Genomic DNA, 21794 nt, shown 5'->3' on the forward strand with positions numbered 1-21794 from the left:
TTCCTATGATAAAACAGATAAACCAATGTTTTACAAATGTCCCAGACGGATGACCAAGTTTTACTTGATCATTGCACCGGAAGCACTGATAGTGACTGTCAGAAATGTAAAGATTGCAAAGTTATACATTGCTGGGTTAAAAAGGACAGGACAACTGCATCTAAACCACACTATAGAGATGAAGGGGTATGTGTGACCTTAGTGTCCTTTAACACCGATGAGCTATGTGTAACTAAAGAAGTTAACTCTGCACTTGATTGAAACACTGCTACTAACTATTACATGTTAATGTAAAACGTGTACCAGACAAGCAATACCTGAAACATCATCATCCAGTCATGTGTCTATATCACACCCTGATACTCTCTTCCTCATTTGTATAAGACCACCCAGAGAGTTTCATTAAAGCGAAGAGCCAAATAATAAAACATTAACATGAATGGAAGGAGCATACATTCGGCTAATTATTGATCAAGCAGGTTGTTTCCTTTATGTTACACTTAAGAAACCACCCAGAGAGTTTCATTAAAGCGAAGAGCCAAATAATAAAACATTAACATGAATGGAAGGAGCATACATTCGGCTAATTATTGATCAAGCAGGTTGTTTCCTTTATGTTACACTTAAGAAACTATTACACAAAAATTAAGCAATATACAGTAAACACAACCCAGTCAGCAGATAATTAATACAAATCATCTCTCACACCAAAACTACAGCAACAACAAAAAAGTTATTAAAAAACACATTTTTCTTTCTTTTTGAAAATTAAAATATTTTAAATATTTATAACATAAGGATTAACATGTGCAGGTGCCACGAGTGTCTCTTAAAACAATATGTCTGCAGGTTGTCTAGATTAACAGCCAATTCCTACAATGGATTCCGTCAATGACAAATAACATCTACGTCTGAAAGGTTGATTTAGCATGAGTTCCTGAATTCTTCTTGCAACTTTATTTAAGCTTACCACCTCTTTAACTGCCCTGTACTATACCCATTGCATTGGCATATTTGCTTTCCCACCAACTATCCATTGTATTCATAGCTGAATATTTGTATATTACCATATTATTCGTACCCTGCCCTCTTTTATTCTCCAAATGTTTCTCGTTACTTTTCTTTCTGTACCAGTCTGCCATGCCAGCTATCATTCATTGTCAAAATAAAGGTGGTTCACCTTATTTTCTTCCTTTATGAGTTTGACATTTCATAATCATTTACAAAATACTTTCACTCCCAGGTCACTTGTCGGCCTCCTAAACCTGGCCACTGTTGCTACATCAGTTTCGGTGTACACCTACGTAATTCCACGATAGTTTTCATTGATTTGTCCAATAAATAGTGGCACCACATGGTATTGTTTTTTTATTTGTTTGTCTATTGCCTGAATGTATAGAAACATTTTATTAAGCACTTAATTTTTTTGCTGCATCAAATATTAAAAATACCTTTAAAAAGAGAGGTTTAAATACATTTAAGTATACTGAAGTGGCCTGTGAACCTAAAGTCCTTAGATTGCTACAGAGATTCTGACAACATAACCAAAAAGTGAAAAAATAAAACATGCAGTGAGTTAAAAAAATAAGGATAGGACGCGCGTTTCGGCGCTACTAAAGCGCCTTAGCAATCTAAGGAGGGGAAACTTATCTAGGACATTGTCTGCAGAATGGAGGGGTTTAATCCTTTATAAGTTTCACAATAGCCTTAGCTTTCATTTAATTAGTCTTTTCAGGCAGTGACTTTCTAAGTCAGTTTTTTTTTAAAATCTCTAGTTAACTCTATGTTAGCTTGGCTATGTGTGGTATGTTCATAGTGACATCTTTAGTGAGACTGGGGGGGGGGTATTCTTGTCTTTAAGCCTTCATTCATTCCAGTTTTTTCTAGATAAAGACCTTGAAATTGATTGATATGTCTCAAGCTAGCTCAGTGAAGGCTTGGCAATGTGTGTCATTTTTCCTGTGATAGCTTTCCTAACACTTTGCCCAGCAACAAGTGGCATCCCTGTTTCAATATTTTTTGCTGCAGTATTTTACGAGTCTATCTGTGTCCATGTGTATTGGTTAGCTTCACACGCTTGGGATATTGTCACCTACCCTCTGTTCCAGACCTGCGGGTCAGAGAGGCTTTCATATTTTTGCTGTTTGCCATCTTCTTATTAACTCAAGCAGTCTCCTATTTTCTGCAATCCTTTCTACCCACTTAGGATTGCAGAGCTTAATAGCTCCTTCTAGGGAATTATACGTGGTGTGTTTATGTGTGTGTGTTACTTATGTTTGTTTCTCTGAATATACTTTAACAAATTGTGATTTTTGTAATGATTTCTTCATACAAACCAACAGGGTCTTAATTGTGTCCTGTGGACTTTAGGTTCACAGGCTATTTCATTGTACTTGTTTGAAATTTCAAGGGTTAGTCCCTTCAAAGTTCCCTTTACACACTACACTACAGGTCCCACCAGGGGACATTGTTTACTTTTAAATACTTTTAAGTAACATTTGATTGGTCCATGTCATGACTGCAACCCCAAAATGTGCGTTCATGGGGGTGCTGGAATGACGCAGACCAATGGAAGCCAGAATTGACTTGGGGCTTCCATTGCCCCTTTAAGGACGTGTTCACGATGCAAGCAGTGTTCTAATTATTATCATTTAGGCCAGGTGACAGTTCACTGTGGTTAGCTCATGTGGCCTGCTCAGGAATGATCTAGCCGCGTGTGGTTCATTTGGAGGCAGGAGTGCTCGAGCCTCACGCGACCCCAGTGGAGGACCCCAGCCAGCGCAAGGAATGGGTGAGTACCAGCACATCCAGACACTATAGTCACTTCAATGAAAAGAAACAGCTACCGTGCCTTTTACAAGATCTTGCTTTTCCCTTACTAGCAAGATTTGGAAACCGGCCCTTGAGCACAGAGAAAAGAAAAGGTGTAGTGGGCAGATACGTGCAGGTAATGACGGTACCTTATAAGATTTCTTGATAAGGCATATCAATACATAATTATGCAACTGTTTCATGTTTCAATCCTCCTTCTGCCCAGTTCTCAGATCCGCCTATCTGAATATCCATGGAAATATGAATACATTATTACAAGATTTGACATTCTCATGGTTTAATCCATAACTTTGAATTCATTATTCTATGATCCAGACAAACAATAATCTAAAATTATACATCCATTCACTTAATTCCCACATAATTGCAGACACAGTCTGCAGAGAGGTATTCTAGGTAATAAAAGGCTAATATTTTAACCTCGTTTGTACAGATGCATGGATGAAATTTGTAAATTAATTTTAATTGCGACATTACTGATGCAAATGAATGCGGTAAAAGTAGATTAACTAAATCACACCCATTATCACTCAACACTTCATGAAATTCACAGAGATGAGGATGAAACTGTTCTGGACTTTTAAATTAATAAATTGGGCAATTTGTAGTCACCTTGTTGGCACTTTGCTTGTGTAATTTGTTCCCACGCTCTATTTCAGGTTCCCAAAAATAAGCCAAAGAGCCAAAGACACATGTGTTACAACTGGCTATTATATTGATATTAGTTTGATGCTTTAGAATTTACCAAACCATTCACAAACAAATGTAAAAACAAGTGTAAAGCTACACTGGTGGTTGGTAGTTAGAGATGTCGCGAACATAAAATTTTCCGTTCGCGAACGGCGAACGTGAATTTCCGCAAATGTTCGCGAACGGGCGAACCGCCATAGACTTCAATAGGCAGGCGAATTTTAAAACCCACAGGGACTCTTTCTGGCCACAATAGTGATGGAAACGTTGTTTCAAGGGGACTAACACCTGGACTGTGGCATGCCGGAGGGGGATCCATGGCAAAACTCCCACGGAAAATTACATAGTTGATGCAGAGTCTGGTTTTAATACATAAAGGGCATAAATCATAAACATTCCTAAATTGTTTGGAATAATGTGCTTTAAAACATCAGGTATGATGTTGTATCGATCAGGTAGTGTAAGGGTTATGCCAGCTTCACACTGACAGACCAAACTCCCCGTTTAACGCACCGCAAACAACCGCAAACAGTCCATTTGCACAACCGCGAGCTCCCCATTTGACAAGGTTGGATACCAAGCTAGCCATGTCCCGTTCCTTGTCCTCACTGATGTCATTGAAGGTCTCTTCCTCCACCCAGCCACGTGCAACACCAAGGGTCCCCGAAAGGTGACAACAAGCCCCCTGTATTTTTTTTTTCTTAACTACTGTTACACCAGATATGAGTTGCACTGGTGTGACACTGTGCCCTGGCAGGCCCTGAAACGCACACGTGTGAAGGAAACTGACTGCTATTATTTCACAGTCAAATTTCTAGTTTTTTGTTTTTTTTTATGTACACTACTGTTACACCAGATATGAGTTGCACTGGTGTTACACTGTGCCCTGGCAGGCCCTGAAACGCACACGTGTGAAGGAAACTGACTGCTATTATATTACAGTCAAAAAAGTTATTTTTTTTTTAAATGCAAGCTATTGTGACACCAGATATGAGTGGTGGCACTGGGCAAGTGGGCACAGTATACGCTGTGAGCCTGACACACACGCTGGCAGACAGGCAACTGCAATTAGATACCACAGGAAAAAAAAAAAAAAAAAGCAGACTGATGTTCTAGCCCTAAAAAGGGCTTTTGGGGTGCTGTCCTTACAGCAGAGATCAGATGAGTCCTTCGGGACTGTAGTGGACACTGAATACACTAGCCTAGCTATCGATTTCCCTATTAAATCAGCAGCAGCTACACTGTCCCTCCTCTCACTAAGAATGCAGCTTCTGGGGGGCGGGGCCTAGCTGTCATGGAGGAAAGACGCACTTTGTGTGAGCTTCTTCAATATCTCACTTTAAGCAGCTATCAACAAGCGAATTTCACCCCAGAAGGGGATGACCCAGCAATGTTGCTCCTACCTGACCGACCCGACATGCTTAATAGCGGTCAGCAACTCGACAGAGTCTTACTTACCTCCGCGTGGCAAGTGTGGCCTGGTGCTCACCGGGCGGGAGAGGCAGCCGATCTCCCGATCCTGGGATGCCCAGGAGCAGCTACTTCCCGGCAGGAGCTCATTTACCCCCCCCCCCCCTCGGACCGGTGGGGGTTATCCCGGACCACCCCTGAGAGGCTGTCTGGAGCTAATGGACGCACAGAGCACAGCCGCCCAGGCTGACATACTCATCTGCGACTCTCCCAATATGGCGGCAGCCGCGTGTCCTCCTGGTACCAGCAAAGCATGGCAGGATATTGAGTCTAAGCTGGACAGACTTTAATCAATTTTGGAAGCAAATAACAAGCAGGAAGCCCCAGCAAGCTCCATCACAGCTAAGCGAAGCAGTCCCCATTAAAATCCACCAACGCAAAAGGCGTTGAAGACGGGACTGGAGGCACAACAGAAATGCAGAGCCTGCCCCACGTCAAGCACTCGCCTCCACCTTAAGCCACCACAATCCCGCACCGGACGTGAAGCACCACCGGGAAAGATTCGACCACCCGACAAAACAAGCTTCCACCACCTCAAGCCATAACCCGGCACTCAGCCAGAGATTTGCCTTTGTTGTTCCAGGTATCAGGGACTCCCAGGGTCTGCACCTGGCGCCCAGAAGGGATCGGATGAGCACAAGCAGTAAACAGCAGCCTGCCAAGCATGTCCCACTATAGCTGATCCTCCACACCATGCCTTTGATCACATGAACTGCTCTCTGCACATTAACTAATCGTAAAGTAGCAAGCGTTTAAACATATCATTATTTCACCTCCTAAAGAGTTTATTGTCGTAGTTCCTTACATTCCTTTACCTTAACCGTTCATGTTTTATATTATTCACTAGTCTCCTTTCATGGGGCGACTCACACTTGATTTATAACTAGTGGTGGAGCTGCTGACATAAATACACAGTTGATAACGTGCAAGCTACACCCTAAACATGACAGCCATCTTTCACAACAATGTACTGCTATATACTCATACCCTCAGTGCAACTAGCCATGATATATGCACGTTCAGCCTAGCATGCTCAAATATAACACACTTCTGTCTAAAAAAAAAAAAAAAAAAAAAGAATGCAGCTTCCGAATTAATCTAAAATGGATGCTGTCCAGGAGGTGGGAGGGCCTGGATGGGAGGGTCTGCTGCTGATTGGCTGAAATGTGTCTGCTGACTGTGAGGTACAGGACCAAAGTTTACTCAATGATGACGAATAGGGGTGGACCGAACATCGCATATGTTTGCCATCCGTTGTGAACGCGAACAAGCTATGTTCGCCAGGAACTATTCGCCTGCGAACCGTTCAGGACATCTCTATTGGTAGTGATTTATTTATTTTTTATTGAGATGCTCACCAACATTTTACGTAAGACACAAACAAAGCAAAGGGTATCGCAGTAAAGACAATTTATAATACATCAAAAAATGTTTGCTAAAAATTTTAATCAGAGTGAGCCATATTAAGTTATGATAAATACTATAATTGTATAACACCGAGGGAAAAGAGACCACTATAAAATGTAAGGTTCTCAAATCACTATAGTTCAGTTTTTAGCGAAGGGACCCTTTAATATTACGTTGAAAGGCAATGCTAATTTTCAGTAAGTATATCATATATTCTATAATCAGATTTTGGAATAGTTTTAGCTGTGCTTCCACGCACAGCCTTAGGTACTGTGGTCATGGCTTGTTGTGTGGTGGTACAGGTATCAAACTATATCATACAATGTAGTAGCCTTTTAAAGTGCGTCTGTTATTTTTAGCTTTAATTAAAAAAAATATTCTTTAATAAAAATCCCTTCTTCACTTACCTCTTTCCAGTGCAAAGGAACTGGGTTCTTCTCCTCTCGCAACATCTTACTGATGGAGGAACCTAATGTGCATGCTTGGCCAGCGCCACAAGTGCACAATTTAGACTTAACCCGTAGGAAAGCATTGAATAAATGCTTTCCTACAAGGACTCTGAAGATGCTGGATGACCTCATGCTGAGCATAGGATGTCCCATGTCTTTTCATGGAGTTAAACTCTGTGAAAATCCAGCAAGACCCTCTGATGGCTGTTTGAGTTACATGCTCTAGAGATGGTCATAGGTAGCAGCACATTTCTCAAAAAAGGCATTGTTTAGTACATTGCTCAGCCTGCAGGGGCATCAAGCTGTAGATATACTTTATTATACCATATTTCTATCATAGTGTTATTTGGTTTTACACTATATAGTCTTTTCTTTTCCTATTTTTGTTAGAGGTTCCTGGCTCCATTTAGGGTAGGTGTTCATATTAGAACAACTCACGCTCCACTCTAGAGGCTGGTGACTGTCCAGCTTTCTTCCACTTTTTTCAGTGAATGTTTTGAGGTGGGTGAGAGATTCCCACTTGAGTGTAGAGTTTATTATTGTACTCTGTGAAGCATCTTTCTAATCGCGCAGATCACTTTGGAATTCTCTTTACTAAAATACTCTTTCATATAAACTCACCTTCCTTTTTCCATACCTTTTGGGTGCAGTGGGGTGGCTAAAATTATGGAAATAATGACTTTCATGTGTGTGTGTATCTGTCAGTGTGTATGTGTGTCTGTGTCAGTATGTGTGCCTATATGTGTGTGTGTCAGTGTGTATGTGCATCTGTGTCAGTGTGTATTTGTGTCTGTGTGTATGTGTGTTTGTCATTACATGTGTGTATCTGTCTGTGTGACAGTGGGTATCTGTGTCTCTCAGAATATGTGTGAATCTGTGTGGGTCTTTGTGTATGTGTATTAATGACAGTATATGTGTGTGTGTCAGTGTGTATGTGAATCTGTGTCAGTATGTGTGTTTGGCAGTGTATGTGTATATGTCCATACCAGCATTCAAACACCAACACAATACACAAATACACACCTGCATTCGAACACCAACACTACATAAAAACACACGCCTGCATTCGAACACCAACACTACATACAAACACATCACTGAATTAAAATGGCAATAGTACTTATAACTATTCTACTACATTCACACAAACACACACACACTCCAGACTACATTTTCAATAATAATTCAGATCATTCTTTATTGTGCTTTTTTTTTTTTTTTTTACCGAAATCCACAGTGGAAGGAAAGAGTTAAACTTCTGAATGGTTTTAGTAAACAGGTGAGTCTTATATCAAAGATGGGCGTTGGTGTCCTTTGTGATCAACACTAGCATTTCTGGCGTGCTTTGAATAAGTGTCAGTCTGTCAGACTGTCTCTAAGGGTTTAGTTGCTTAGTATTATTAACGTGTTCCTGATGTACTTACTCTTTATTTTCGTGCTTTGCACACCTTATATTTTACTGGTGTGTAATTATGTCATTTCTGTTTCCTTTTAAAACACGTTTATGGGTAGGGTAGGAAGAAGCATGTCGAGGGAGGGTATTTTCATCTCCGTTAGCTATTTTAAAGATAAGTATAATCTGAGGCGGATGGCTTGTCTGTGATAATTAAGTAGTTAAATTGATAGCCTCACCCTTACTAAAAGTTGATTTTTCTAAGCTTGCAGAACACGCAGGGGATCAACATTATATTACACAGGCAACACACCGACAATGTGATAGACATGGACTAATTAAGTACAAAAAATAGTAGATGCTTCTAACAAAAAGTAATTGCTATGTTTTGCATTTGCCACATGTTATTTTAGTAATTAATAAAGAAGATTTTAGAAAATGTAATTACTGCACATGTATTCATATATTGGAAATATTTTAATATGCTGGCTGACCTCATATTAGAAAAACAAAGTACAATAGGGTTTATTCACTAGGCACCGAAATTCATCTGGATGGACACTCTGGTTAAAATGATCAGTTTCAGATCGGAATTAACTATTCTCATACTTACTAAAGCTAAATCCAGTTAAAATTTGGTCATTACGGTTGAATGAGCACCACTCCGCCAATTCCATTTGGTGTATGTTTTAAAATCAGTCATTTTTGCATGCAAATATATATAATTTATGATTTACGTATTTAGCAAACAGATGGCAGATAGAGAACTGATCTTGGACAGAGACAGGCAAATCCTGTAAAAAAAATTCAGTTACTTCTAAAAGTGAATTAAACAAATATAGGCTATTTGACCATTGGCAGAGTTAGCACTGTAAAAAAAAAACATGACCACCACATAACTAATGCCAAATGCTACCACAACCACTAGGCAGTGAATGTGGAGTATTAGAATAAGAGGGAGTTGTCTAGGTGTAGAAGGTGGACATGTCAACTGTCCAAATGCCTACATCAGTTCTCGAAATCCATGTGAATTACTACAATAGGTGGGGTGGATGTACCATTTCCACACCCTTTGCTTTAAGTTCTTCCTAGGTCCCTAGGCCCCTATCCACTGCCCTAACATTGTCCCTACCTCCCCCCTCACTCTAAGAATCAGGAGGAGGGACCCAATACACCTAAATATGTGTAAAATCAAATCTATCCATGTACCATCTTCTTTCTTCTAATTTCTACTGGTTTCAGTCCAAAAGAGGTGAAACAAAATGCATAATGCACAAGCATACTTAAAATCAAAATGAAAAATGGTACACAAAAAAAAAAAACATTAGAGCTCATGGAGGGCTCTGCTCAGACTGAAACATCAAGGCAGGAAAAAGTTTTATTAAGGTCCTCACACACGTTCAATCCTTATTGAGATTGTTCCTAATATTCAACATTCTGCTTATTGGTGGATATCCTAGTGGCCATTGATGAAGTTATGATCACTATATTCTAAAAACTGTTTACTCGTTCATCATTACCTCTACTTTCGAGATATAGATGTCATTTTGTTTGTCACCAACCAGAATAGCAAAACTTTTCATCTAGTTGATTATCTCTCCTCTAAGAAATGCAGGCAAACTGGCTTGCATAGAGGGACATTGTAGCCATACATTGTAGCCAAGTGTCACCGGGTTCCTTCACAGCTTGCCAATACTTAAATCAGGCTGTCCATAGGGCCCCAGATTTTCTTCTTACTCATCTGTATGAATTAAGCCTTTTGAGAGCCCAAAACTAAATATTTTGGGGGGAAAGACGAGACAGGGGGATATGATAGAAACATTTAAATACATAAAGGGAATCAACACAGTAAAGGAGGAGACTATATTTAAAAGAAGAAAAACTACCACAACAAGAGGACACAGTCTTAAATTAGAGGGACAAAGGTTTAAAAATAATATCAGGAAGTATTACTTTACTGAGAGGGTAGTGGATGTATGGAATAGCCTCCCAGCTGAAGTGGTAGAGGTTAACACAGTAAAGGAGTTTAAGCATTTAACAGCAGTAATACAGATATGTGTAAGTTTTAATCTTTTTTTCTAGCCTATATTATTATGTTACTATATCCACATTTGCAAACCCGCTTCTTTTGATGTGTAAAAAAATATATATTTCTCTTTATACCATGCCCATGTAGACAGGCTCCCACCACAGGGTTGGTAGTGTTTAAATAAGGCTGGATTAATCAACATTTAGCTAATGTCCCATTATGTAAAGTACCAGTTGTTGGGAATTCAAAATTAATCAAAAGTGAATTTCAAATTGAAGGATAATAGTCAAAATGAAACATGGCTCAATTTTTCTTCAGTCAGCTATTTTGGCCTCAAATTTGAAATTCACTTTGAATCCCTGACAAATAACACAGTAGTAAATAGCTGGTTGTGTTTGTTTTATCATGTTTGCATTGACCTCATATGACCACAGACGTTAGTTTATACAGCACTATAGTTATTGTTTCTGGCTCTGGGCCATTGGTTTATGACTAAGGAACCTAGCAGAATGGTCATTGTAACAAAAATCTGACTGCCTACAGAGTACACATATGATACTCTATTTTTAATATCTTATAAAAAAAAAAAGACATTTACTGGCCATGTACACTTACCTACTTTCATCTGTATAAAAAGGAACTTGCAGAACAATAGCCACAGGACATGTCTTGTCATCACAGAAAAGTGACCTAATTAACTAAAAGGGCTGAACAAAATTGTCCCCTACATGTATACACAATGACACACCTTTTGTTTATGCACAATAAGGGCATGGTTTGGGTAGTCCTGTACTCACCCACTCCTGCACATTTATCTTTACTTTATCTGCCAAGTTCCTCCCTCAACTGTCCCAGAAAATCAGAGATTGTCATATTATTATTAGATATGCCATGGGAAATATGCAGATGGGTGCATCGCTCAATTGTATTTGCAAAGCCTACCTGTTGCTCAATGAAAGAAGGAATTGAGAGTCTCTGGGCTGATGTCCTTCGAGTTCTACATTATGGGAGGAGGAGAGCAGAGGATTGACAAGCACAGCCTTCCCTCATGTTCCTTTTCAATATTTTTGTTTCTGCATATACAGATAAAACAATGCTATTTTTGCTTGAGTTTCATAAACCTGTTGCATTCAGCTGCAGTAATGTCCCATTATTTGAATGTTGCTAGATCTGCCAAAATACACGAATACCGCTTATATTTATCCTTTACATTTGTGAACTGGCCATTTTAGTTTTTTATTTTAATGCATAGTATGTGTCTCATTTTTGGGGCAGCTGAGCAGGCCTCAGTTTTTAATTGCTATAGTATGATGTCTAAACGTTAACATACCCCCGTGTTCCAGACATAGACACAGTCTTCTTTCCGAGGCATGAATAAAGTGTCTATACGAACCATCAAGTCTCCCCATTACAGTAAGTAATAGAGAGAATTGGGTTCACTAATTTCTACTTTTTAAAGACATGCAATAAAGTGTATAAACAATATACAAAACAGCATAATAAAAACAAACTGTATCATGGGAACTGTTCTTGTTATCATCAGCTGTTAAGCTGACTAAAGCATTATAGGTGTCTAGAGTTACTCTTAAACCAGGAAAAGACCTTTATTCTAAAACAAGGAAAAATGACCCTCATTGTTCCGCCAAACCGAATTGCACTAGTTTACCATTTCACTGTGTAAATAACTAAAATAAACTCTATTGTTCTGTATGTTATATGCTATAAAAGAATTTTGGAAACGTAGTTTAAACTAAGCATCTGAATGAAGTTGGAGAGTCTTAAACTTTGTTGTCCAGACTAGGACCAAGTGATCTAGACAAGATTTCACTGGAACCTAAAAGTTTTCTTATTTTAAGATGTCCTTTTTGAGCTGAAATTTTCCAGATAATGGATGCACAATATCATACAATTCTATTCTATGTGCAATGATATGCAAAGGAAAATTTCCCTGAATTGTCTTATTTAAAGGGACACTATAGTCACAAAAACTACTTTAGCTTAATGAAGCAGTTTGGGTGTATATAGATCAGGTCCCTGAAATCTTACTGCTCAATTTTCTGCCATTTAGGAGTTAAATCACTTTTGTTTCTGTTTATGCAGCCATAGCCACACCTTTACTGGTTGTGACTGACAGAGCCTGCATGAAAACAAAATGGTTTAATTTCCAGTCAGATCTAACTAACTTTAAAAGTTTTTGTTTCCTGCTTTGTTAATTGAACTTTCATTACATTCGGGAGGCTGAGCAGCATGGTAAGTAATTCTAAATTAAATAGAATTTGCAATAAAGCCCGCTGGGTGACACCACTGGACCCCAGGGAATCCCCTCAGCACTCCCTTTAGGTAGGGAAGCTGGGGGGATGATTTTTTTTTTCAACGTGTGTGAGTGTTGGAGTGTATGAGTGTTAGAGTGTGTGTGTGTGTGAGTGTTAGAGTGTGTGTTAGTGTTAGAATGTGTGTGTGTTAGTGCTAGAGTGTGTGTTAGTGTTAGAGTGTGTGTGTGTGTGAGAGTGAGCATGAGTGTTAGAGTGTGTGTGAGTGTTAGAGTGTATGTGTGAGTGTTAGAGTGTGTGTGTTAGTGTGTGTGTGTGTGTGATAGTGTTAGAGTGTGTGTTAGTGTTAGTGTGTGTGTGTGTGTGTGTGTGCGTGTGTGTTAGAGTGTGTGTGTTAGAGTGCGTGTGTGTTAGAGTGCGTGTGTGTTAGAGCGTGTGTGTGTTAGTGTTAGAGTGTCAGTGAGTGTGTTACTGTTAGAGTGTGTCAGTGAGTGTGTTACTGTATGTGTCTGTTACTGAGTGTGTTAGTTTGTGTGCGTCTGTTAGTGAGTGTGTGTTTTGTAAGTGAGTGTGTATGTGTCTGTCTGTCAGTGAGTGTGCATGTATGTCTGTACTGAGTGTGTGTCTGTCAGTAAATGTGTGTGTCTGTTAGCTAGTGTGTATGCATCTGTCCGTGAGAGAGTGTGTGTGTGTCTTAAGCACTTACCTTTCTCCAGCGCCGGACTCCCTTGGCGTTGGGTATCTCTCCGTCCCGATCCGCCTCTCAGCTCCGAATGCGCATGCGTGGCAAGAGTCGCGCGCGCGCATTCAAACCGCCCATAGGAAAGCATTACTCAGCATTACGTTCAGCATCTTCTCACTGTGATTTTCACATTGAGAATCGCGGAAGCTCCTCTAGCGGCTGTCAATGAGACAGCCACTAGAGGCTGAATTAGCCCTCAGTGAAAAATAGCAGTTTCTCTGAAACTGCTATGTTTTCAGCTGCAAAGTTAAAACTAGAGGGACCTGGCACCCAGACCACTTCATTGAGCTGATGTGATCTGGGTGTCTGTAGTGGTCCTTTAAGTGTATGTGTAATTGCATGCACTGGCGTACATACCGCGGTCGCAGGGGTCGCAGCCCTGCGACCCCTACGACCAGGTGCCCACCGCCATGTGTTGCGGCCCCAGCCCACGCAGAGTAAGTGGAGGGGGGGCCCATGGATCAGTTTTCACACCGGGGCCCCATGGGTTGTGTGTACGCCACTGGTAAGGTATGTCTTTTTGCTGATGATACAAAGATATGTAACAGGGTTGATGTTCCAGGAGGGATAAGCCAAATGCAAATGATTTAGGTAAACTAGAAAAATGGTCAGAGTTATGGCAACATTTAATGTGGATAAGTGTAAGATAATGCATCTTGGACGTACAATTCCAATGGCAGAGTACAGAATATTTGATAGAGTCCTAACCTCAACATCTGAGGAAAAGGATTTATGGGTGATTATTTTTGAGGACTTAAAGGTAGGCAGAAAATGTAATAGAGCAGCAGGAAATGCTAGAAGATGCTTGGTTGTATAGGGAGAGTTATTAGCAGTAGAAAGAGGGAAGTGCTCATGTCATTGTACAGAACACTGGTGAGACATAACTTTGAGTATTGTAAGCAGTACTGGAGACCGTATCTCCAGAAGGATATTGATACTTTAGAGGGAATTTAGAGAAGGGCTACTAAAGTGGTTAATGGATTGCAGGTTGAAACTTACAAGGAAAGGCTAAAGGAACTTAACATGTATAGCTTGGAGGAAAGATGAGACAGGGGGGATATGATAGAAACATTTAAATACATAAAAGGAATCAACACAGTAAAGGAGGAGACTATATTTTAAAAAAGAAGAAAAACTACCACAACAAGAGGACATAGTCTTAAATTAGAGGGACAAAGGTTTAAAAATAATATCAGGAAGTATTACCGTATATACTCGAGTATAAGCCGACCCGAATATAAGCCGAGGCCCCTAATTTTATCCCAAAAAACTGGGAAAACTTATTGACTCGAGTATAAGACTAGGGTGGGAAATGCAGCAGCTACTGGTAAATTTCTAAATAAAATTAGATCCTAAAAAAAATATATTAATTGAATATTTATTTACAGTGTGTGTATAATGAATGCAGTGTGTGCGTATGTGTGTGTGTATGAGTGCAGCATGTGTGTATGAGTGCAGCGTGTGTGTATGAGTGCAGCGTGTGTGCATGAATGCAGTGTGTGTGTGCATGAATGCAGTGTGTGTGTGCATGAATGCAGTGTGTGAATGCAGTGTGTGCAGGGCCGGTGCAAGGATATTTGCCGCCGTAGGCAAAAAAATTTTTGCCGCCCCCTCCCCCCCCCCATATGTCCTGACTTCCCCTCCTCCTCCCTCAGTGGTCCTTACCTCCCCACCCCCGTGTTCCTTCACTCCCCCCCCCCAGTGGTCCTGACTCACCCCTCCCCTAGTGGTCCTTACCCTCCCCTCCCCTAGTGGTCCTTACTTCCCCCTCCCCTCCCATAGTGGTCCTTATCCCACCCCCTCCCTCCCATAGTGGTCCTTATCCCCCTTCTCCCTCCCATAGTGTTCCTTATGCCCCCCCATCCCTCCCATAGTGGTCCATATACCCCCCCCCCTCCCTCCCATAATGGTCCTTATACCCCCCCTCCCTCCCATAGTGGTCCTTACCCCCCCTCCCTCCCATAGTGGTCCTTATACCCCCCCTCCCTCCCATAGTGGTCCTTATACCCCCCCTCCCTCCCATAGTGGTCCTTAACCCACCCCCTCCCTCCCATAGTGGTCCTTATACCCCCCCCCCTCCCATAGTGGTCCTTATACCCCTTTTTTTTATTATTATTATTTTTTTTTTATTATTTTATTTCTTATTTTATTTTTATTTATTTTTTCGTCCCCCCTCCCTGCTTGATATATGGCAGGGAGGGGGTCTCTCCTTCCCTGGTGGTCCAGTGGCAGTTCAGTGGGGGGGAGAGGGGGGCTGGCAGAGCTGTAACTTACCTGTCCTGCAGCTCCTGTCAGCTCTCTCCTCCTCTGCGCCGTCCGTTCTGCTCTTCTGTCAGCTCCCAGTGTAAATCTCGCGAGAGCCGCGGCTCTCGCGAGACTTACACTGGGAGCTGACCGAGGTGCTGAACGGACGGCGCGGAGGAGGAGAGAGCTGACAGGAGCTGCAGGAAAGGTAAGTACAGCTCTGCCAGCCCCCCTCTCCCCCCAGTCTGTATTATGGCAATGCAAATTGCCATAATACAGACTCTGACTCGAGTATAAGCCGAGTTGGGGTTTTTCAGCCCAAAAAATTGGCTGAAAAACTCGGCTTATACTCGAGTATATACGGTACTTTACTGAGAGGGTAGTGGATGCATGCAATAGCCTTCCAGCTGAAGTGGTAGAGGTTAACACAGTAAAGGAGTTTAAGCATGCGTGGGATAGGCATTAGGCAATCCTAGACTAAGATAAGGCCAGGGACTAATGAAATTATTTAGAAAATTGGGCAGACTAGATGGGCCGAATGATTCTTATCTGCCGTCACATTCTATGTTTCTATGTTTCTATAAAGGGAAGATGTAAAATATATGTATGACTGCTGACCCATACCAGCCCCCAAAACCGTTGCCCCCCAATAACATACATTACACATTATTATGATGGATAAGGGCAACGCCACAGCTTTATTTAACATAACCAGTTTTAAAACGCTGTCCAACTCTGTCAGCTGTTGGGTTGTTGCCCAACAGACAGTTCTCCTAAATTGTGTTCCATGAGTCTCAACAGCCAGCTACTCACCATCAACTCCGTGCAGGCTATCGTCTCCCCAAAGTTCCTTTTTCCATTTGTGCTGTCCAGGGAAAACCCGCCAAGCTGTGACAACACAAAAACCAAACAAGACACAAGCCACAACACCAGAAACAGGGTGGGAAGGTGGGAAAACAGTCAGGAGCCCTCAACTGATCCTGCCGACTGGTAAGTCCCCTCCCGCTCCCCTTCCTTAAGAACCCCAACTTTGCTACAATTGTAACCTTCTTGACCCAGCCCACAATCTTGGGCAGCAGTCATGCTCCCCCTTCCTTAGTGTTCCAGGGGGAAACTTGACAGTTGACCCATACCAGTCCCCCAAAACCGTTGCCCCCCAATAACACACATGACACATTATTATGATGGATAAGGGCAAAGGCCACAGCTTTATTTAACATAGCCAGTTTTAAAACGCTGTCCAACTCTGTCAGCTGTTGGGTGGTTGCCCAACAGACAGTTCTCACAAATTGTCTCAACAGCCAGCTACTCGCCATCAGCTCCGTGCAGGCTGTCGTCTCACAAAGTTCCTTTTCCATCTGCGCTGTCCAGGGAAAACCTGCCACCGCGATGCCCACCTCGCGCAGTACGCTGCACGGGCATCACCCACCACAGACAGTGCGGCCTCAATCCCTGCCTGCAGGCCCACGTAAAAAATGGGACAAATGAACCCCATCCAGTCTCATCACATTGTCATTCACCCCTTCCAGCTCGAAGTGTCTAACCACTAGGCCACCCAAAGTTTTGGTGTACAAACTGGGAAATAGTCATGTTGACTTTGCGCCTATAGCGCTCCAACGCCTTTCCATACCCCCCAGTACGCCAGACCGGACGCGGAACGATCTCGGACCAGACGAGGGTCAGATCCTTGAACAATGCAAAACAGCGGGCCAGGTCATGCCGGATTGCATGTACCAGGTCCACTGACCATCGCCGTCCGACATCGTTCCCGCCCGCATGAACCACCAGGGTCACCAGCCCTGACACGCAGCGACTGAGCTGCACTAACTCAGCATACAACCCATCCCAAGACAAACCACTAATGCCCCTCCAACATACCCAGGCTACATCGTATGAGAACCCGAGGTTATGGCCATAAGGTCTACTCTCAGCTCACCTAGCTGCCCAATAAACAAAAGAGTGTCCCACGATTCAGACAAAGCGAGGAGAAGGGCGATAACAAACATATAACCATGACTTAGCTGCGCCGCTGACCTACAGAAAGTGAGGGCGCACATAGAGCTGAAAGCGTCCCAACTGCCAGAGCCCCAAACGCTTAAGCGCCTCCGTGGGCAGGCCCAGCAGAACCGCCTGCGTAGCTGCCCCTATTCTAAATGAGTGAGTGGTGTAACAACCCGTGGCGTAACAATCCTCGCCGTGCAAGTCTGAAGTACTCTGGAAAATTGAAAGCGGCTGAGGGATGACCCGTCCCGATGCCGCAACAAGGAACCAACCTCCAACCCTCAGACCCCCAGGAACTCCCGCAGTAACCTCACAGGACAGAATGGAACACCTGTCGCACTTACCCAAACCTGAGCACCCTCTCCTTCCCAATCAGTCCTGGACCTGCAAATGAGCAACATCATGCCGCACACCGTAACCCTGACATCCGACAGTAGCATGGCAGCCGTAGCCCGAGTACTGGGCGCCATTAGCTCCCCTATGCGGAGGGCCGCAAAGAAACAGAGGGCGAATGCGGCCCGAACAGTCAAACCTCGTAGTTCGAGGAACTAACCTGGGACATTCCAAGAGTCTGCACAAGATCTCGTAGGAAATAGGATGCCGAGAGTCAGACCTACGGCCTTTCTTCCAACCCTTCATTACCCGCGAGACGCAAAACGCCTTGGTAACATCCTGCCACCCGCACCACTGAAAAAGAAACGACAGGGACGCCAAATGTCTCTCTGCCACCGCTGCCGACTTACCCGCACCGCAGAGCGAGTCCAATAAGGCCAGCATTGCCGACAACCTACCTGCATCCAAGGAAGCGCTGAACTCCCTCCACCTCCACCACACGGCTAAATACGACCTCACCAATCGACTCAAATGTCGGAAATCAGGTCCCATACGCTTACCGGGCACGAGGTTCCAGTCCGTGCCACCTCCAGAGCCACCACTTGAAACCGGTCCCACTGAAACCGAGAAAGAGAGTCAGCTATAACGTTTAACTCCCCAGGCACATGACGCGCAACTAGCCACAAATTATGCGATAAACTAAGCAAGACCAGGTGCCTGAGGAGCACCAACACCAGAGGGGATGCAGACGTGGATCGGTTGATCACATGAACCACACTCATGTTGTCCGTGTGCAAAACCACCTTCCGATTCGTCAACTCTACACCCCATAGCTCCACTGCCACTACTATCGGGAAGAGCTCCAGGGACATTAAATTGCCCAACAAATCAGTCTCTTGCCATTGGCGAGGCCATGCCTCCGTGCATCAGCGCCCCTAAAAGTAGACAACGAAGCCCACGGAGCCGGACGCATCAGTGTGCAACTTCAAATCCCCGTTGGACACTGCCAGGTGAAGCAAGCAGGATTGCATGTTATACCTACCCAAAAGGGAACTCCGCACCTGCAGATCCCGATTGATCCGAATAAAGTGGAAAGGCTGCTTAACTCCGACTGTCGACAAGGACAAGTGACGACAAAACGCCCTACCCATCGGTAAAACACGACAGGCAAAATTCAGATGCCCCAACAAGACCTGTAACTGCCGAAGCTGCACTTTCTTAGCCCTTTTCACCGAGTCCACCAACCGGCGCAAGTGGCTCAGTTTTTCATCTGGCAACCGAAAAACCATGATCTGAGTATCCACCTCAATCCCCAAATAGGACAAAACCTCTACCAGCCCCACTGTCTTCTCTTCCGCTATCGGGACACCAAAGTCCGAAGCGAACGCACAAAAGGAACCCAAGGCGCCACACAGTCGTCCAACTCCCGTGGGCACAGAAACATAAAATCATCCAGATAGTGCGTAAGAGACAACAGTCCTGAAATACCACCCATTCCAGAAACTACGCAAACATTTCAAAATAACAACAAGAAATAGCGCAACCCATTGGCAAACAAATATCGAAGAAGAAGGAACCCTGAAACCGACAACCCAACAAGTGAAAACAGTCAGGGTGGACTGGGAGCAGCCGAAAGGCGGACTCAATGTCCGACTTAGCCAACTGAGCTCCCATCCCCGCCTCCCGAACCAACTCTAATGCCCGATCAAAGGAGGCGTATCTGACATGCGACTCCTCCTTATCAATATCATCATTCACACATATTAGTAGATATATGATTTTGTCACATAAAATTACACTTGGCATTTTCCCGCTCAATACAGTACGTCCCCTTACACTACTATGCACTGTTCGGTACACATACAGTATTTCTACATACTACACGGTTAATTGTCTCCAGTATATATACATATGATTCCACCAATCGATACTCACCTTGTTCTCCTATTTCACATATTAAGGCGCTATATCAACTATACCAACATTCTGGTAAACCAAGTACAACGGTGTTGTTCCAGCAACCTTGTTCAGGTATTGGCCTCCCTATGCTCTTTTTGCTTAATTTAAACACCCATACTAAGGCCTCAAACTGCCTTTTACATGTCCCATGTTGTGCTCACCTAGGGGCTTGTCTATGCATCGTGCCCATGTGTTTGGTCCTCGATACGTTATGGCATACGCTGACATCTACTGTACTATCTGTCTTCCAGCTTGTTCACATCTCTCCTCTAAATGTATTTGGAATCACAAGTTACGTTCCTACAACTATCAGGTAATTCTAAACATTTCTCTTTAATCTCCTCTCCCCATTAATGTCTACCTCCATTACCCACACATATCTGTTATTATTTATAGGTGCACTTAACTGACACCGCACTAATTTAAGTAAGCTCTCATCAGCTTTCTAAGGTACGTTCTCCCCTTAGACACTAGCATTATACCAGTACGTCACATGTCTCAGGTTTATTTATTAATCTTTATTTTCACATAGGTATCTTTGCAGTTACTCTTTCTACAGCTCTCTCCTCCTTTTGTTCCTTGTTTCACTCTATATAACTACGTACGGTCACTATCACATTTATTCCTATAAGACAAACCCTGCTAGGGATAGAGAACTGTCTTCAAGAGTTAGGAGCTGGCCTTAGTGTTTACTTACTCTCATGACCACACTAGGCCTACCCCCCCCCCACCCCCCCCACCTCTCGCAGAGGTGCTGCCCACGCGGCCCTGCGTTAGTTAAAAATTTTAAAAAAATTATAATATATATATTTGTTTCCCCTTCTGCAGGGGTTTTGCAGGGTGCTACATACCACGTCCACATGTATTTTTCTCTTTACTGTCACCGACAGGCCAACACCCCGCCACACCGACATGTGGCTACGATCCCCCACGGGCAAAACTATAGATAGAGTCGCTCATCGCCACTTGGCAACTAGCAGGGATCCACCTGTCACGGAGTAGTTAAGTTATTTGCCTCCGGCACTAGCTAGCCAGCCAGTTCCATATACTGAGTTCCATCAAGGGCTTTCAATTAGCCTTTTTTACTAATTTCTATATAGGATGTCGCAAGATTCTATCCAAGGAGACGACTTGTATCTTCAGGGCACTCCTGCTGGGCCCAGCACTCCTCTTAGACCAGGCTCACCCACTGACTCTATCGTTCCCGCTACCCCTGGGTCACTGAGGTCCTGGACCATACCCGAACAACCCACAGAACTATGACTGCTAGGCAAGCAGAACTTTATAAGTTGTTAGCAGCTTAGTCCAGCGAACCCAAGCCTGGCACAAGTTCACAAGAGTTCCAGGGCAGAAGGTGTGGACAATTTCAAGACACCTTGTCATCCATCTTGTCTACCCTCAAGTCGCTTAACGAGAGGATGACCAAGATAGAGATAGGTGTGCATCAATTTTAATGCAGGAACCTGTGATTACACTGCTTGCAGGTTGTTGCACATTTGTTCCATCTGCTTTAGGGCACATACAAAATCCATGTGCCCCTCTAAGCTTTTCCCTAAGAAATGACTAACGGAGGTCATCATTGACGTGCTAGCCTACCACTTGCGCACCCACCCCTCCCACCACTTGGTGCAATTTTTGATTTCAGGATTTTCCAACGGGTTTCACACAGGACTAGTAGCACTCCCTTCTGGCACACTAGAATGCCCCAACTTACTCTTGGCTACAAAATGATCCATCTGATGTTGACGAGTTGCTACGGAAAGAGACCATGTCGCGTTTTATGATTTGTCCTTTTCTGCACCCTCCTTTTTCTACATGGCGCACAAACCCTATTGGAGTGGTTAGCAACAACACTTCTAATAAGACTGCTAACCCCACCTCGTTTTCTAGTCACTCCTTCAGAATTGATGCAGCCTCCGCAGCCTCCAGTATGGACACATCAGTCCATATCATTAAAAAAAATGGGCAGATGGAA

Source organism: Pelobates fuscus, chromosome 6 (assembly GCF_036172605.1).
Source record: "Pelobates fuscus isolate aPelFus1 chromosome 6, aPelFus1.pri, whole genome shotgun sequence".
Lineage (NCBI taxonomy): Eukaryota > Metazoa > Chordata > Amphibia > Anura > Pelobatidae > Pelobates > Pelobates fuscus.